This window comes from Lygodium microphyllum, chromosome 15 (genome assembly GCF_053477565.2).
Source record: "Lygodium microphyllum isolate KBCC chromosome 15, Lygodium_microphyllum_v1.1.10, whole genome shotgun sequence".
NCBI classification, from domain to species: domain Eukaryota; kingdom Viridiplantae; phylum Streptophyta; class Polypodiopsida; order Schizaeales; family Lygodiaceae; genus Lygodium; species Lygodium microphyllum.
The window spans coordinates 63134168-63151269 of record NC_141149.1 but is presented as its reverse complement, the minus strand read 5'-3'; the positions used below and the strand labels follow the sequence as shown (position 1 = coordinate 63151269).

General features: G+C 40.9%; 1 long non-coding RNA gene across 3 annotated transcripts; it reads right to left on the bottom strand.

Annotated features, from left to right (window-relative positions):
* Positions 1-799: 799 nt before the first annotated feature.
* On the bottom strand, positions 800-4209 carry LOC148024611 (uncharacterized). 3 transcript variants are annotated; one of them, XR_015693327.1, is made up of 4 exons: positions 3770-4209; positions 1599-3330; positions 1295-1547; positions 800-1179 (listed from the first exon to the last, which is right to left on the bottom strand). It is a non-coding gene; the product is annotated as an uncharacterized LOC148024611 (long non-coding RNA). The 3 variants fall into 3 exon arrangements; XR_015693326.1 differs by having other exon boundaries at positions 840-1547; positions 3770-3839; positions 3926-4209; XR_015693325.1 differs by having other exon boundaries at positions 843-1547; positions 3926-4206.
* Between the last annotated feature and the right edge of the window lie 12893 nt (positions 4210-17102).

The window sequence follows — 17102 nt, the reverse complement described above, 5'->3', positions numbered from 1 at the left end:
ATTGAAAAGTGTAGTGAACAACTCGAATGTTAAATTTACTCTTACATTTTATAACTATTTTAGAATTTCTTCTCTAGAAAAATTAATGATAATATCTTTAAATTGGGATTTCTCTCCATTGGGATATTCATTCCACCCTCCATATTAGTCTTTTAAAGAAACCTTGCCTTTGCATACTTACCCTATTTATGACTCCTTGACAAGGAATAAGCTTACAAAAAGTTTAGAACCGATGACTATCATGGATATCCACCATATGACTATCAATATAAACAATACTTCCTATTGTTTATGTGGTTAACTTTAAGAATCATCTAATTGAGGGATCTCAATGAATGAAAGCCTATGCGCAAGCCCTATTGAACTCTCTGCACATTTCATCACTATTTCCGCTCCAAGGATATGTTGCTAGAACACACTAGTTTTATTGAAAGGGAAGATGGCCTTAAATTTTCTCTCCTCTATACATGAAGACTGAAAACATATTCTTAACGAGATGATGGCCTTGCATGATTCTCCCTTGGGTAAAAAGTCTGCGGAGATGTTTAACACCAACTTGTGTATGTGAACATTACTACCCTCGGGTGATCTCATAATACACATATTAGTGAGTATTAGTGTTTACATGTTAATTGCTATTACCAATACTTTTTCTTATAGTCGAATAAGTAGTTCATGGAGTATCCCTCGACCATTTATTTTTGTAACCAACCATTGTTTAAAAATTGATATCTTAGGGTTAATGAAAATGATTGCATTTAATTGATTCTCATACTAGTTTTACGTATTGTTGACTCAATTGATGCATAGAGGTATGCGAAGGATATGTTAGTACTGCTCAATTGAGCATTTAGTCTATCTTTGACTATTTGATTAATGTTTAACCAAGACATTTATATAAAGGAGGTGTTAGGAGTGCAGATAGACCAAATGACCAGATGTCCACCTCCTCCTTTGGCAACAGCTGAACAAAGCTCTCCTGCCGGTTCTAATAAGTCTTCTTGTGTAGGATCATGGTACCTCCCTTACCGCTTCGGCAGCCACCTGCTATGAAGTCGTACCAATCCATCTTGAAGGTGCATGTGTCACCCTCACTTGGCTTGCAGAGCCAACAGATCAGGTCTGTTTCGTCTCATTAATCAGTAGAGCCCTCCCACATTCCATGAAGCCACCATCATTCTGGAAACTTACTCATGGTTATGTAAAGTAGGTTTGTCTACGAAAGGGACATAAGCCAACTTCTTGATCGACAATGTCTTCTTAACTTTACTGTGTCAAATATGGCTCCTTTTACCTGTAAGGCTGAATTGGGCCTGTGCCCTTTGCATCTTTATTGTTGTGCTGAGCACCAGCAGCTGGCTCTGAGTTTGGGTCTGTTGCTTCCTGAGCACCTTGTACCTTGCCTAACTGAGCATTGACCATCTCCTTCCTTTAGCCATGCCTTCCACCTGTTTTCTTGGGCAGTTGCAGTTGTGATGCGCGTGTTCTTTGCATTGGTGGCAGACATCTGAACGTGGGAGAATTTAACTTCCATTAAGAGCTCAAGCCTATTCACTCTCCCAACGGCTTCTGTCAGCACCCCCAACTCACTGTTAAGCCATTTGGGCAGTCCTAAGAAGGAAACTCACGGGGCACTCATGAAGAAGAACACCCTCTGCAGAATAGCCTGCAACTCCATGGCACAATATGGAACAAATCGCACTTGTATTCCACTGAAACACCCCAAGAGATTGAGTCCCTCTTGAGGAGAGCGCATGAGCACCAAATGGAAGCTCCGACCCATGAACTGAAACTGCTGGAGGACCGTTAGATCTTGAAACATTTGCAGGAAACATGATCCTCCCAGAGTGGTTCCCATAAAAAAGAAACACTCCTGCCAGTGAAAAATCTGCATATCATTGTTTAGTTTGGGTGTACGGCTTGGATCCATTCCTTGGACGAATCCCGCAGGAGCGTTTGTAATCAATGGAATGCTTCTCAATGCTTGCAAAATCAACAGCATCACCTATGATAGCTTTGCATTAATCCACTTCCATGTGGTCTCCAGACTTGGGGAGCTTTGCAGGTGGCAGTTAGTGCTCCTCTTAAAGGATTAAACGCAGTTAATGCTCCTCTTAACAGCCACATCTGAAGGTGGAATAGGTTCAGAGTGAACCAGACTCCACTTTTATACAGAATCCAGAGCTTAAAGCTATCTTCCGATATATACAAAGATGGTAATATACAAACGGGGAAACATTTAACATGGACCAAATCTTTTGTATTTAAATCTTTGCCTTCCCTAAGATTGATATGAACAATACAAAAGTGAAAATGAGCTTGATGTAAGAGGATTACATATTATTGACACTTAATTTTTTGTTACACTATGTTTAGTCAGGTCCAAAGAAATCAAAAGCTCATGTTACTTTTGGATAGTAGGATGGAAAAGACAAAAATCAGAAGTACAAATGTATTTAGTGAGATGCAATGAAATCAAGGCTCATAAAAGTTCACATCATAAAATGAAGAGCACAAATTAGGTTGACATTGAAGGCTTCAGTTGGTTGATCACCTACTACTATACAGGCCTATTCTCCGCAGGAGTCTATGTCTAGCTCTGGAATCGCCCAGGTCCCAGGAAACTCTATAAGGCACCCAGCCCTCAAAATTTAGAGAGGACTAAAAAACCACATAACCCCACCTGACACACCCCCCTGCCCCCCACACCCCAAAAAAGAAAAAAAAGAGAGCGATAACCAATCCCTGGTACTGAGACATTATACATTGGGAAATCTGAAAGCTCCCAGGTGGACTCGATAACAATCAAAGGCCTGCTTTGCCCTCTTACTTAGCTTTCTCTTCTGGATTTGGTCAATTCCCATCAAACCACATTGACATCCAAGGCCTCAGTTGGTGTTTCATCCCGAGCTCTATCAATTTTAGCAGTGGGTAGTTGAGTATACAAAGATAAAGAGTTTAGTTATCCTTTCTGATACCTGTAAATTAGCCTCAAGAAAACCAAAAGAAGTGGTTACAGTAAAACTCCACAGCTTCATTGGGCTGATTTATATTTGTCAACCCCACTTCTGCACATCAATGGTCAGCTGTTATTTTCAAGAGTACATGCCACAACTGCTTTGGGTCATTCCAATACTACCACAAATCGGTCCCTTTGGATCATGGTCAATGCAAGACAACGATGACAAGATAATTATTATCCATGGGGTGTGGCATCTCAAGAAAAAACATCAGAAATACCTACAGTTGAAGCTTCAGAAAGTGGCTCATCCTTCACAAGAGGTAAGGTCCTCATGACCTGCACTTGTAACTCTTCCATGGGTTTTGTCCCTGTAATCAAAGAGATTCACATCTTGAATTGAAAACTTCAATGCCGCTCATATAAAATCCATTAATTGTTTTTAAAACTATGCATGTGGCTTTTGCATGCTGCTGCCCAGAAAGCCATTTAAATAGGAGAAGGATTGGCATCAATTTAGCCAAAGCTGTCAATTGTGATGAGGTTTCCAGGACAACTCATGGTTGAACATGTGATATAGCAGTGAGCATGAGACATCATGCACTCTGCAGTGTTTTGTGAGAGAAAGAAAGACAAAAATAAAGTCTACAAATACTATGGTCTATATACAATTCAAATACTATGGGTGAGGGTGGGCACTGGGCATCCTTGCTTTACTCCTATGGGTTTGTCAATCCTATCAGACAGCCCCAAGTGCTCGTATATGGCCTGTCATTCTCTCATATAATGCATAAATGCCCCACTGCATACCCTTTGGTACTCCAATATCTTGCAATGTCTGCATGATACATGTCCGATATAGTATCCTGAAATCCCATACCTGCTTGACCAAAGCAGAATGGCCGTTTTAAACAGAAACGAAAACTCCAAAACGCCGTTTCGGCTGGAACATCCTGTGGTACATACCAGTTGATCCATACAGCTTTTTGCTTACTGCCCACATCGCATTTGCTTGGATTGCTATCTGTTTTTCTGCTGGTCTCTCTTGCTCTCTCGCCATCTTGCCCATTCTCTCTCTCTCTCTCTCTCTCTCTCTCGTGTGCGTAACTCTCCTTGCCGCCTCCGTTTCCTTCTTCTTCTTCTTTTTCTGCCTTGAAGCTTCAAGCTTTCAACTTTGGAAAACAGGCCCATGGTGTATACTTAGTGCTAGTATGTCTTTTAGGGTTTCTAATATCTTTGTCAATACTCATTGTTTGTCATAGCAGCCCCAGAATTCCCAGAGGTGGCCTCTCAAACCTGAGTAGTCAAGGGTGAGACAAGGTGAGGCTCATGTTGAGCCAAGGTTGGGCAACAATCATTGTCTCTCAATGGAGCGAAGTGCAAAGTTGAAGTAATGGAAGGTGTCAAACAATCACCATCTCTCGAAAGGGCGGATGGCCGAAGGGACGGTGTCCAACAGTCACCGTCTCTCAAGGGAGCCGACTGCATAAGCTTCTCGAGGTAGCATTCTTGAAACCCTACAATAAGTAGAAGCAACCTTTGTAGCTCATTGTGGTGGTTGCGAGCAGGCCATGGTAGCAAGTGATCCTTTTGTGGCTTGAAAGGGCTTAGTGCGCATGGGATGAATCTTATGGCCTTCAACATAAAAATCCGAAAGCCAATGCAGAATAAACTTTGTGGCCCAGAAGGGACAAATGGCACAATGAGTGCTTGGGGGAAGACGCATATACTCCGATGGGGTAGGGAGCCAAGTCCATGTCGGCAAGCATCGGTGGTAGGTATGTTCATCTTCCTATGGAAAAGCCATAGCACCGGAGTGTCAACCTATAAAATGGAGGATGGGTAGGAGAGGAAGAGAAGGGTATCTCTATCTCCTGGTGAAGCAATGGAAATGAAGGGAAAATCAATGGATGATACCGAATCCACAACTTGTCTTTTCCTTCTCTGATGCAAAGGATCTTCACAGTTCACTGAGCACCTCTGGCTCTGATACCATGTGAAAAATGACTAATAGAAGAAGGCTTTGATATCATGTCAAAAAAATGACAAAGAGTTCAGAAAGATGGTAGGGTTTGCGGGGAGAAACACAGTGTGTATGGCAAACACTGAGAGAGAAGAGAAACTCATAAACACAAGAACATAGTGATGATGCACTGAATCATTCTATGAGAAGAAAAGCTTATACAATGGAGTGGAAGCTCAAAAGATAACTGCATTGTTCTATTTGAATCAGGCGGTAGCACCCATGGGAATCTGCACATTAAAGGGAGTGAAACGCAGTCCTCTGGGCAATGGGCTATTGAAGTAATGATTGGAAGGTGAAGGACAGCTATTGAGGGAGTGAATCACAAGCTTGTGATGCTATCGAAGATAAACAAGATGATCACCAACTATTGAGGAAGTGAACCATAGTCCTTTGATGCCAGGGAGTGAGCTAGGATGCAAAACACAAATGCCAAATGCCTCCTAACTACCAAATGCAAACATAGATGTTGATGCCAACAGGTAAAGACTTATGTTTTTGTAGGAAACCTGACGCCAAGATGTGTGGAGTCCTCCAAACTGCCAAATGCAGATACCGAGGTGATGCCATATGGGAAGAAGATGACACCTACTGTTGGAGATGCTCTAGAGATGCAAAATGCAAAAACCTGTTGCTAGATATGGGAGAGATGACGTCAGGCATGAGATGGTGGAAGAAGGCCACAAACTGCAATGTCCTTCGATAGGGTTGTGGGCAGCAACATCATGGGGAGAGGAGTGTTGGAGTGATGGAAGAAGAGGAGTGAAGAATGACTGAAGTGGATGTATGAATGAATGAAGTGACTACCTATTTATAGGTATAAGTTGTCTAGGGCAGTGCACCACTATGTATGTGACCATTGAAAAAGTGACCAAAATGTGGACACCAACCCTTTTTGGAGCTGTCAATGTGAAACCCTAAGTGAAGTGTGTAAATTAAAGAAGCGGTTTCTCAACAAGTCTCTATTCTACCGTGAAATACCATCCTAAGGGCTCTCCTCCAAACCTCATGGGCTGTAGGGCAGTCCCATAGGAAACGATTTTGTGTCTCCACTAGATCATCGCATCTTGCTCATGCTATTGGGTCCTTGCCATATCCAAGCCATGTGCCAACTGCTAAGCTCCTGTGAGCTACAAGCCATAGGAAGAGAGATATTTTCCTAGGCATGAAGCTATCATTTAGCCTCCTCCAAAAGTCACCTAGCAACTGCTCTGTGATTCCCTCTTTGTGCCAATGGGAGGAGGCTGTTGGCTGTGCTCTGATCCTGCTCATCTACATTCTTCTATGTGATCCCCTCTTTGTGCCAATGTAACCCTACTAGGCCGATAAATGTTTTGGCCCTAGGGCTCCTAGATTCCTTGCGGAAGTCTAGCATTTGGTCAACTAATCCTTAGGGTGAGAACCCTAGATCGTTCTTGCACGGATGATTAGATAGTCCTAACATTTCGAGAATGTGGGTAGGACCTTTGAGATCGGAAATATTAGATTGGCATCCTAAGTGCAATATTAGGCAGAATTTTAACATAGCTTAACCCTACCTAGCACATTGAGGTGACCATCATATGCTAACTAATCATGAATTTCATGTAGGCTACTCATTTACGTGAATTACTTAATTGATCTAACCAACCCACAATTTAAGATTATCTTCCCTTTTAAAGATGCAAATGCTTTCTTCTAAATTTGCAAGTACTTTTCCCTAAAAGATGTAAATAACCGCAAGATAGCTGAGATGCATCATTCCATGCAATTTTGAGAACATAGACCTTTTTGCCTTTATGCAACTAAAGGATTGACATTCAGAGCTAACTCTTATAAACCCTACATTGATGCAACGAAATCAAAGCTTTAATATTTTTAATGAAGATGCATTCAAACTTTGATAAAAGAACTCCATGCATGAGTGAATGCCATGAGTCCATCATTGATCTAATCCTTCTTTTAGCACTTAACCCAACCTAGAATGTAACTATCATCGCATGCAATTTGCAAAGTTCATAAATCCTTTCCATGCATTGCGACTATTTAGATATCTTTTAATGATCATCTACGATTATTTTCTACATGAGTCACAACCAAGAATTTATTTCATAAGTGCATTATGCGACATAAGCCCTATCCTTTGCGAGATGCAACAAGGACGTGGTCTTAGCATGATATCATCTTCTAAGTTATGTATCATACATTCAAGAAGGTTGCAACTACCCTTGACCACGGAAGTGCATGCAACTGAACTATGTAGATCGAATGAGTATATAAATTTCTTAAGGCATTTAAAGTTCCCTACGAGAATTTAAAACATGCTTAATGCATCTTTTCCATGTGGAAAGATTTTCGGAACCTAGGCATTAAGAATCGGGGCGTTGTCTACTCTTGTACTCGGGGTAGAAGCTCCCACATGTGCTCCTCTCGCCTTTTGCTTAGGAGCCATTGATGCAGCAAATTTCGATTCAGCAAACTTCCCCTTGGCTTTCTTATGCGTTTCGAAGTCACTCTGCCTGAGATTCTCCTCTTCCGCACAGTAAATGGGGCCTTGCAGTCACAGTTTTGAAAAAATCGGGGAAGGCACGAGTGAACAGGGCCTATGGAAGCTTCAACAGAAGCTTCCAAGCTCTGAACACAGACAGATGACGTGTGATCGATGATTGGAGAGGATGATGGATGATGATGATGATGATGATGGTGGTGGTGAAGGCAATGGCGGTAGCAGCGGCAGCGTGGCAGCGTGGTGGCGGCGAGCAGCACGATGACAGCGGGCAGCTTCCACAGGTGGCAGGCAGCACAGCACGGTCCTTTCCTCCTCTGCCCTCAAGCTTAGGAGGGGGGGTTCTTATAGGTTGTGAAGGGGGGGTAGCCACACAAGTGGCAGGCAGCATGCTTCCCCTCCCCATGCTCCTCCCTACTCCACACATGCTCCCTCTTCCCGCCATGCAACGGCTGAAGGGGAGGGGGTTTGATAAAAAAATTTGCACTTAATTCATTATCTTTTTGTCCCGTGAAGGGGTGTTCCCGCTTGGTCTTGCAGTTTTGAGCCACGGCTTCCTATACACGACGCGGGGCTGGTGTTTGTTAATGCACGCGGAAGGAGCACTTAACCCAAGGTTTTTTGTTTGCTGGAGATTACTTTGAGCCACTTTTGTGCGAGATTTAGGGTCTTCAATATTTTGTTGCGGAAATATTACATGGTCCCATTGTCAAAAAACTTAAAATATTACAAATATGAAGTCTAATCTTTGAAAGAACATGCTCATTGCCCAAAAAAAAACTACAAATATAAAGTCTAATCTCTAGAGACTGATGCAAAATGTGGCATGCAAAAATAGCCCAAAGGGTAACTGCAAGACTGCAAGACTCAAGTACAAATATAATATCGACATGGCACAACTGTCAATAGCCCAAGTGTCACATTGTCATCAATGATCATAATATCATACACAATGTACATGTGTCATGTATCATGAGACTCATGATAAGTAAACTAAATCAAAGATCATCATCATGATCTGAGGCTGCTCTAGCTACTCCTGAAGTGCCAGTCTCATCATCATGTGTACCATGAATTGCTGCATCTTCCTCAACATTAGCATGTATCTCCTGTTCTTGCTACATCTCCCACTCTGTGAATGGATCCGACTTTGTTGTCATACTTTTACATAACATCCTTAAATTAGCACTAATGAATACTAGATCGTTTGCCCTCTCCACACCAAGACGGTTCCTCTTCTTTGAAGCAACGTGAGCGTATGTACTCCACAATTGCTCCAAACAAGAGGAGCTAGCTGACTAACTCAAAATATGGATGGCTAGTTGCTGCAACTCAGGACCATCCGAACCATAGTCCTCCCACCACAAAGTTTCCCCAATCTTACAGTGATCCTCCTGTGCATCCCCACAACTAAAAGAACCCTGAAAGGTCCTATAACATGAAAGCTGATATCTGATCTTTCGTCTAGTGCCATGATCAGGCACTAGACGATATAATATAAGTCTCCATGCATCCATAACCTTAGTGTCATTCTCCTGACCCTTGCCCTAGAACTCAAGATCCAAAAAAATGCAGTTTCATGCATGGGTGAGCTATAGCAGTTCCACCTCGTCACAACTAAATGGCATATCTCCTCATACACCCCATCATTTGGTGCCAACTCCTGCAACTTTTCATTTAGCCTATCCATAGTCTCATATACCTTGCCAATGCAAGGTTGCATAGCATCCATAACCCTCAATAAATGTGCAATAGGTGATACCATAGCATCTATCCGCTTTACATCATTCCAAAAAGTGGAGTTATTTGCTTTCTCCAAGTATAAGATACCTGTAGGAGTATTTGCCAATGGTGATGAGGTAAACTCGTCACTAAGAAATAACAACCTCAAGGCACTAGTGCATTCTCTTAACCTGCCTAGCATCAAGAAGTTAAAGGCAAATCTTGTATCGGAGTATTTTAAAAGTGTCTTCTTCGATTGCAAAGAGAAGTGATGGCGAAGAAACTGGTGATTCAAAACAAAGCTAACCATTTGAGCTCCTTGCTCTATGACAGGTGCAACCCATGACAAGTTACCAATATCCTTTAGTAGGTTGTTCAAGCAATGAGCCATACAATATGAAACTATGATATGTGGATAATATCCCTAGATAATAGCACCTACTGCCCTATTTGTGGGCTCTCCATCTACAATAAATCCCACAACATGCTCTGGGCCAATAAGCTCAATACATGTAACCCACTCTGCTGCAAGTACATTTTCTAACTTTCTTGTCCCTGATGCATTATGTGAAGATATGAAATACATTTTCCCATGAGAATAAGCAACCATACCATGAATGGATTGCTTGTGTGTATCACTCCAACCATTAGCAATCAAGGAAACTCCATTTTTAGCCCACATGCTCTTTCTAGTCACTATTGCTTGTTCAACAAGGTGCTTTTCCTTGACAAGCAAAGTGGTGCATAAGGTCTCTAATGATGGAGATACATACGAAGGGCCATACTCACCAATCTTCTTGCATATCAATTTAAAATACTCTGACCTGGTTGCACGAAATTGAATGTGGTCATGATTAAAAAAGCGTGCCACTGATGTATCCACCTCTTCCTTCTTCTTGGGATCCCAACTAGCATCAAGTGTGCTCTGTCTATGTGCAACATGTGGCATTGTTGATGCCATGGCTGATGCAATGCCTGCAGTAGGTGTGGAGGTAGCACTTCCTAATACTGACCTTGCTCTAGATACATCTGATGGGGATGGTGTCACAAAAGTTGTAGGGTCAACTACAACACATCGTGGTCTAGATGCAAGATAAGCTTGTTGACCTGCTACACGGTCATGAAGCTCCCTTTGCTTCTCCAAGGTCACATTCGGACAAAACTGTACCTCTAAATTTTGCTCATGTAGTAGATGAGCTTGGACTTGATTAAGCATAAATATTAAAATGAAACAAGCGGCAATTGGTATTCCATATTCTAACATTTAAGTAACTTTGAAAAATTAAAATAAATAAAATTCAAAATACAAATGCTCAGCTCAATGGATGACCTTGTTTGCTCCACTAGTTCACTTGTATGGGCAAAGCTTGCAAGTCCATGGTCGAGATCCTCCACCACTGAATGGGCGGACAGCATTTACTTCTTCCCACCATGACCAATCATCGGACCTTCTTCCTCAACCATCAGCCCGATGAGCGAGACGAGAATATGAAGCCATTTCAGGCTGAAAATTGAAGTAAAAATGGCTCGAGAGAAGTGAGAACTCGAGTCTCAAGAGAAGGCAGAAGGCTCAAGAGTCAAGACTCACCTTAGAAGTCAAGACTCACTCAAGAGTCAAGAGAGAAGGGAAAAGGAGAGAAGGGAGAAGAAGAAGAGAAGAGGAGAAGAATGGAGAACTTGGAACTTGGAGAAGAAGGAAGACTCAAGAGAAGAGGAGAAGAAGGAAGAGAAGGGAGAAGGTCCAAGGAAGAAGGAAGAAGAGAAGGGATAAGTGAAGAGAAGGAAGAAGAAAGAAGAGAAGGGAGAAAGAAGAGAAGGAAGAGAAGGAAGAAGAAGGAAGAGAGATTGGAGGCGGGAGGAGAAGGGGGACTAGCGGTTGGGAGTGGCATGGTGCAACAGGGAACAGAGGGCACTACGAACCGGTCACGGGGGAAGGAACGGGCAAACGATCTCAAGCGGGAGCAACACGCAGGAGCCGGGCGAAACGCGCAGTTGTAGACAATCAAGCGGGAGTAGCGGCCAGCCAAAGGTAAGTGGGTGCCATGTGGCATTCCCTGTTTGAAATGGGACAGGGAATGTTCCACCAATTTGCAACACATCCCACAATGGCTTCATACCAGGGACAGCGATTCCACGTGCTGGGGGGCCATTCTGGCCATTTCCTTTCACTATGATTACATCCCCCAGACTCTCATGATAAGCCTCTCACACCCTCTTTCTCTTAAGCCTTTGCATCTCTCTCTCTCTCTCTCTCTCTCTCTCTCTCTCTCTCTCTCTCTCTCTCTCTCTCTCTCTCTCTCTCTCTCTCTCTCTCTCTCTCTTCGTGCGCAGATCACATGCTGTATGCTCGCGTAGTGAATGCCGGAAGGTCCCCAAGAACAATGGAACTCTACTTTTTGCACAAATTACAAGGTAAAAAGCATGAATGACAAGAGCAAGAGACCAATTGGGTGCAATCTCCCCCCATGCATTGTGTGAGCGCTCCACAAAGCATGTATTTTATGTATATTTCATCTTCATGCTCAAATAATAGGCGTCCACATCAACTTCTCGCACAAAGAATCCACTTTGTGTATGAGCCCCAGTCATCAAAGTTTACGGAATCCACCGTAAAACCTCACGGAATCCACCGTGGCACGGAATCCACCGTGAAATATGCCTCATGGCATCATTTCCCCGGGGCTATTAGCTCAATATGGAGCTAACAGAGTGGGAAAAGCATTTAAGTCTCTAGCATGCATCCATTGTGCTTCCTCTACAGGATGGTTCTTAAATTTAACTAGATATCTAGAATATCTTTGGCCAGTTCTACTGGTCATAAAGTCAGTGTCTATGATAGCTTCGGGTTCAAGTATTTCAGTCTCTTCCTCTAATAAAGGTGGGTTTTCATAAACAGGGTGTACAGGTAATTGGCCTCTAAATGGTCTCAATAAATTAATGTGAAATGTGTTGTGAATTTTCCAATGAGGTGGTAATTCTAACTTGAATGCATTGTCATTAATTTTATGAATGATTCTAAATGGTCCATAAAATCTAGGAGCTAATTTGACAACTGGATGTCTATCTACACTTTGTAATCTACGTTTTTCTATTCTCAACCAAACACAGTCATCAACTTTGAAATTCATTGCTTGTCGTTTCTTGTTGGCTTGTTTGGTATATGATTGCTGGGCTTTAGCAATCATATCTTTAACCTCATCAAAAATAGTATTATGCATACTAGCAATATCATCAGCACTTTGAATTCTATTTGACAAAGATGCAACAAGTGTAGATAATCTATATCCATAAATGACTTCAAACGGTGCTTTCTTTGTAGATGTGTGTGGTGTATTGTTATATGCAAACTGTAATAAATGCAAATGTGTGTCCCATGTCTGTGGTTTAGAGATAGTATATGCATGTAAAAGATCTAGAATTGTGTTGTTAGTGGCTTCTGTTTGTCCATTAGTTTCAAGATGAAATGCAAATGAGAAATCAATCTTTGTGCCTAGGTTACCAACCAGAGTAATCCAAAAGTTGTTACAAAATCTAGAATCACGATCTGAAATAATAACTTTTGGCAATCCATGGTTAGTGAAAACAGTTTTCAAAAACAATTGTGCTACTTGTGATGCTGTTAAAGTTTTCTTACATGGAATGAAATATGCTTGTTTACTAAATCTATCTACGACTATCCAAATCATATCATGGTTAGATTTAGTATTAGGTAAACCAGTAATGAAATCCATAGAAATTTGTTCCCAAGGTTTAGATGGAATAGACAAAGGCATAAGTAATCCATACTGTTTACCATGATGTCTCTTAACTCTTTGACAAATCAAACATTCAGAAACAAAGTTAGATACATCAGTGTCCATATGCGGCCAATAAAAATCTTCAATTAATGTACGTAAAGTAGATATGATACCTCTGTGACCTTGATATGGGGGACAATGAATTTCATTCAAAACAAAAGATCGGAATGGAATTGTAACACACAATCTCTTTTCATAAAACATAAATCCATCGTTATATGACAATGAATCAATAGGAATCAAATTATTTTGAACTAATTTATTCCAATCAGCATGAAAAGTAATATCCTGATGATAAGTATCTTTCATAGCAATCAAAGAATCAAAAGATATAACAGAAATATTATGAATGGCAGGTCTTCTACTCAATGCATCAGCCACTACATTTTCTTTTCCGGGTTGGTATTGAATGATAGGATGAAAACTTTGAATAAAGGATGCCCATTTGATATGTCGGTCAGAGATTTGGGGTTGGCTAAGTAAATGTCTAATACTTTGCTGATCGGTCTTAATCATAAATTCTGAACCCATTAAGTAGTGTTTCCACTGTCTTAATGCTTGTACAACTGCTAATAGTTCTTTGTCATATGTGGAATATTTCAGTTCAGAAGGTTTCAGCTTACAACTAGAATAGGCTATAGGATGATTGTCTTGCATAAGTACAGCTCCTATTCCTGATCCACTAGCATCGGTCACTACTAGAAAGAATGGTCTATTAAAATCAGGCAACTGTAGAACAGGGGCATGGGTTAATGCATGTTTCAATAAGTCAAAGGATTTTTATTGATTTTCGGACCAATGATAGACAATTCCTTTCTTTAGAAGTTTAGTCAGTGGTAAAGCAAGTAATGAAAAATTACGTACAAACTTCCTATAGAAACTAGCAAGACCAAGGAATGAGCGTAACTCATGTACGTTTTTAGGTACAGGCCAATTCAATATTGCATCTATTTTCTTAGGATCAACTTTAATTCCGTCAGATGATACTATATGACCTAAATACTCAATTTCTGTTTTAAAGAATTCACTCTTTTCAGGGTTTACATACAGTTGATTATCTTTTAGTAGCTGGAAAACCAATGATAAATGCTCATAATGTTCTTTCTCATTTTGACTAAACACCAAAATATCATCAAAGAAGACAATTACACAATACTGATATTTCAGAAATATACGATTCATCATTCTACTAAACGTAGCAGGTACATTAGTCAATCCAAATGGCATCACTAAAAATTCATAATGACCAAAATGTGTTCTAAATGCAGTCTTGAATATGTCTGACTTATCTAGTCTCACCTGATGATAACCAGACTTGAGGTCTATTTTACTAAATATAGCCGATCCTTGCAGTTTGTCCATAAGGTCATCAACTCTAGGAATGGGATACCTATTCTTTACAGTGATCTTATTTAAAGCTCGATAGTCAATGCACATACGATAGGTATTATTCTTTTTCTTGACTAACAGAACAGGTGCACCAAATGGAGAACTACTAGGTCTAGTCAATCCTCTATTTAGTAATTCCTCAACTTGACTCTGAATTTCCTTTTGCTCTATCTGGTTATGCCTATATGGTGCTTTGCAAGGTGGTTGTGTGCCAAGGATCAAATCTATCTTATGGTCTTCTAGACGTGAAGGAGGTAAACCAGGTGGTAGGTCTTCGGCAAAACAGTCCTTAAAATGTGCAAGAAATTCTTTATGCCTAGGGTGCATATGACTTTCTTTTACTTGCAATTCATTCACCCAAATGAGATAGGATTTACTACTCTTGCATAATGCATGTTTAGCTTGAGTATGCGAAAGCAGTGGAAAAACATTAGATGCATGCATACCATATAATGTAATAGATTTTCCTTGAAAATTAATATTCATTGAGTGTGTGGAGTGGTCTATATCTGGGTTATGCTGATGATGCCAAGGCATACCTAAAATAATGTCACTCGATTGTAATGGAACAAATAGGAAATTTCTTCTTTCTGTATATTGACCAATTTGAATCTCTAAGTCATGTACTTCCTGTGTACCATTATACCTAGTGCCTAAGAATGCAGCTTTGATGCGATAATGCGTAGGTACAGTCTGTAACTTCAATCCTTTTACTAATTTTGCTGAAATAAAATCATGAGTGCTACTGTCATCATGCAAAATAATCTTTTCCTTTCCATGCACCAAACATTTCATAGTCAATAAAGAATGTGGAGTTGGCATACCTGGCAAAGTATCCGAAGTAGTAGTAGTGTCATCCTCATCTTCAGTGAAATCAGGCATATCTTCATGTTCGTCTTCGTCCATTGCTCCAAGATAGTTGATATGGGAAGGTGGCTTCTTTGAATGACAATTTGCTGCTAAATGTCCAGGCTGGTGGCATTTATAGCATACTATTGGCTTGGCTTTGGTTACATTGTTTGCAATGGCGGGAAGTCTAGGGACATTAGGGTTTGACTATGGAATAGGCTTGGAATTTTGATTGACATTGGATGGTAATGCAGGTGGTTTTGCCCAATTTTTACGGAAAGATGATGAAGAGAAACGACCTGGATTAAATCTTCTAAAATTGGAATTGAATTGTTTAGATCCATAGTTACCATTGGCTTGGAATTGCTGTGGACATCTATCTCTACCTCGTAGCTTGTCTTCAGTATCGTGAGCTAGTGAAATGGCGTCTTCAAGTGTAGCAGGCTTGAACATGTTAACTTCAGCGTAATAATGCCCAAGGAGTCCAGACATATACTTACGCTTGTGTCACACTTCAGGTACATCTTCAAGCATGTGTAGCTGGAGTAATGCATTCCAAAAACACTCTGTATACTGAGGAATAGGCTCATGATCCCGTTGCTGAAGAAGATCCCATTGCTTAATAGCTTTCTCATGAAATTGTGGAGGAAGGAAATTTTGCATGAACTTCTTCTTGAAATCCTCCCAAGTAGTAGGACAATCTATACTCTTGCATACTACAGTCCACCAAAGAGATGCTCTGTCTACTAAATGATTAGTGACACACTTGATTTTATCTTTTTCTGCATAGGTTTCCTCATGGAAATAGTCGTCAAACTGACTAATGAATGCTAGAACAGTTTTTCCTTCTCGTATGCCATTGAAAGTACGGAATTTGAAACTTCTTTTACTTATCTTTGATTCCTTGCGGATGGTTTGAGCTTCAAGAGTTGCGTCGATGGTACGTCGAATAAGATCTTCAGCTTGAGGTTCTTCTTTGTCGGTAGACGCTCTTTGTAAATTTGCCAGTTGAACTTGCAATGCTTGCCTAGCCCTTCGTTCTTCTTCCAATTGCATCATGATTAAGTCCAGCTTTTGCTCTATCATAGGTTCAGGTAAGTCGCCTTCAGCCATAAGATCATCCATATGTGGTTCCGTCATCCTGTAAAAATCAAAAGACCTTTCTCACTCAAAATCAAGTTAGCGGGATGAGCGTAGCTCAAGTTCGGGAATACAAGGCTTATGTGTTTTTGGGTATGGCTTTCTCAATCTTTAGAAAATCTGCATTTTATCCTTCTTCGGATGCTGAAAATGCTTCAGCAAACCTGCGTATGGGTAGAGTACCTTCCAATGAACAACTTTGCAATTCGGAGTTTCTGCGCAGGAATAGTCCTTCTAGGAGTTTTGAGCACAAGTCAGTTCTGACTCCAGTTGACTTGTCTGACTTGCAGAGTTACAGACTTACAGAATTTAGTCGATTTACAGAACTTGCAGAACTTGACCTGCTTTACGAGACTTGCTGAACTTGCACCTTGCAGACTTGCTGTACTTGGAAGAATTAGGAAATTAGTTGGTTTAGTAGCTTTAGTGACTAAAGCTTATGATTTTTTTTGGATTTAGAATGTCGATATGTTGACGCTGAGTTTGACGCCGCCAAAAACGTCCTCTTGCCGGCCCGCCGATTGACAATTCATTGATTGAAGCTTCTTAAAGCTTCTAACTAAGCTTACTAACTTATAACCTTAAGCTTTGAAGCTTAGTGAAAGATATGGGAGTTACTCTTTTCTCTGTTTATCCACGACTTGATGAAGGAGATGTAGGAGTGGTCCTCCGCCTCTGTAGCCCGGTCCTTCGCGATTCAATGATGGAAACAGGGGTTCTTGATCGCCAGAAGTCTGC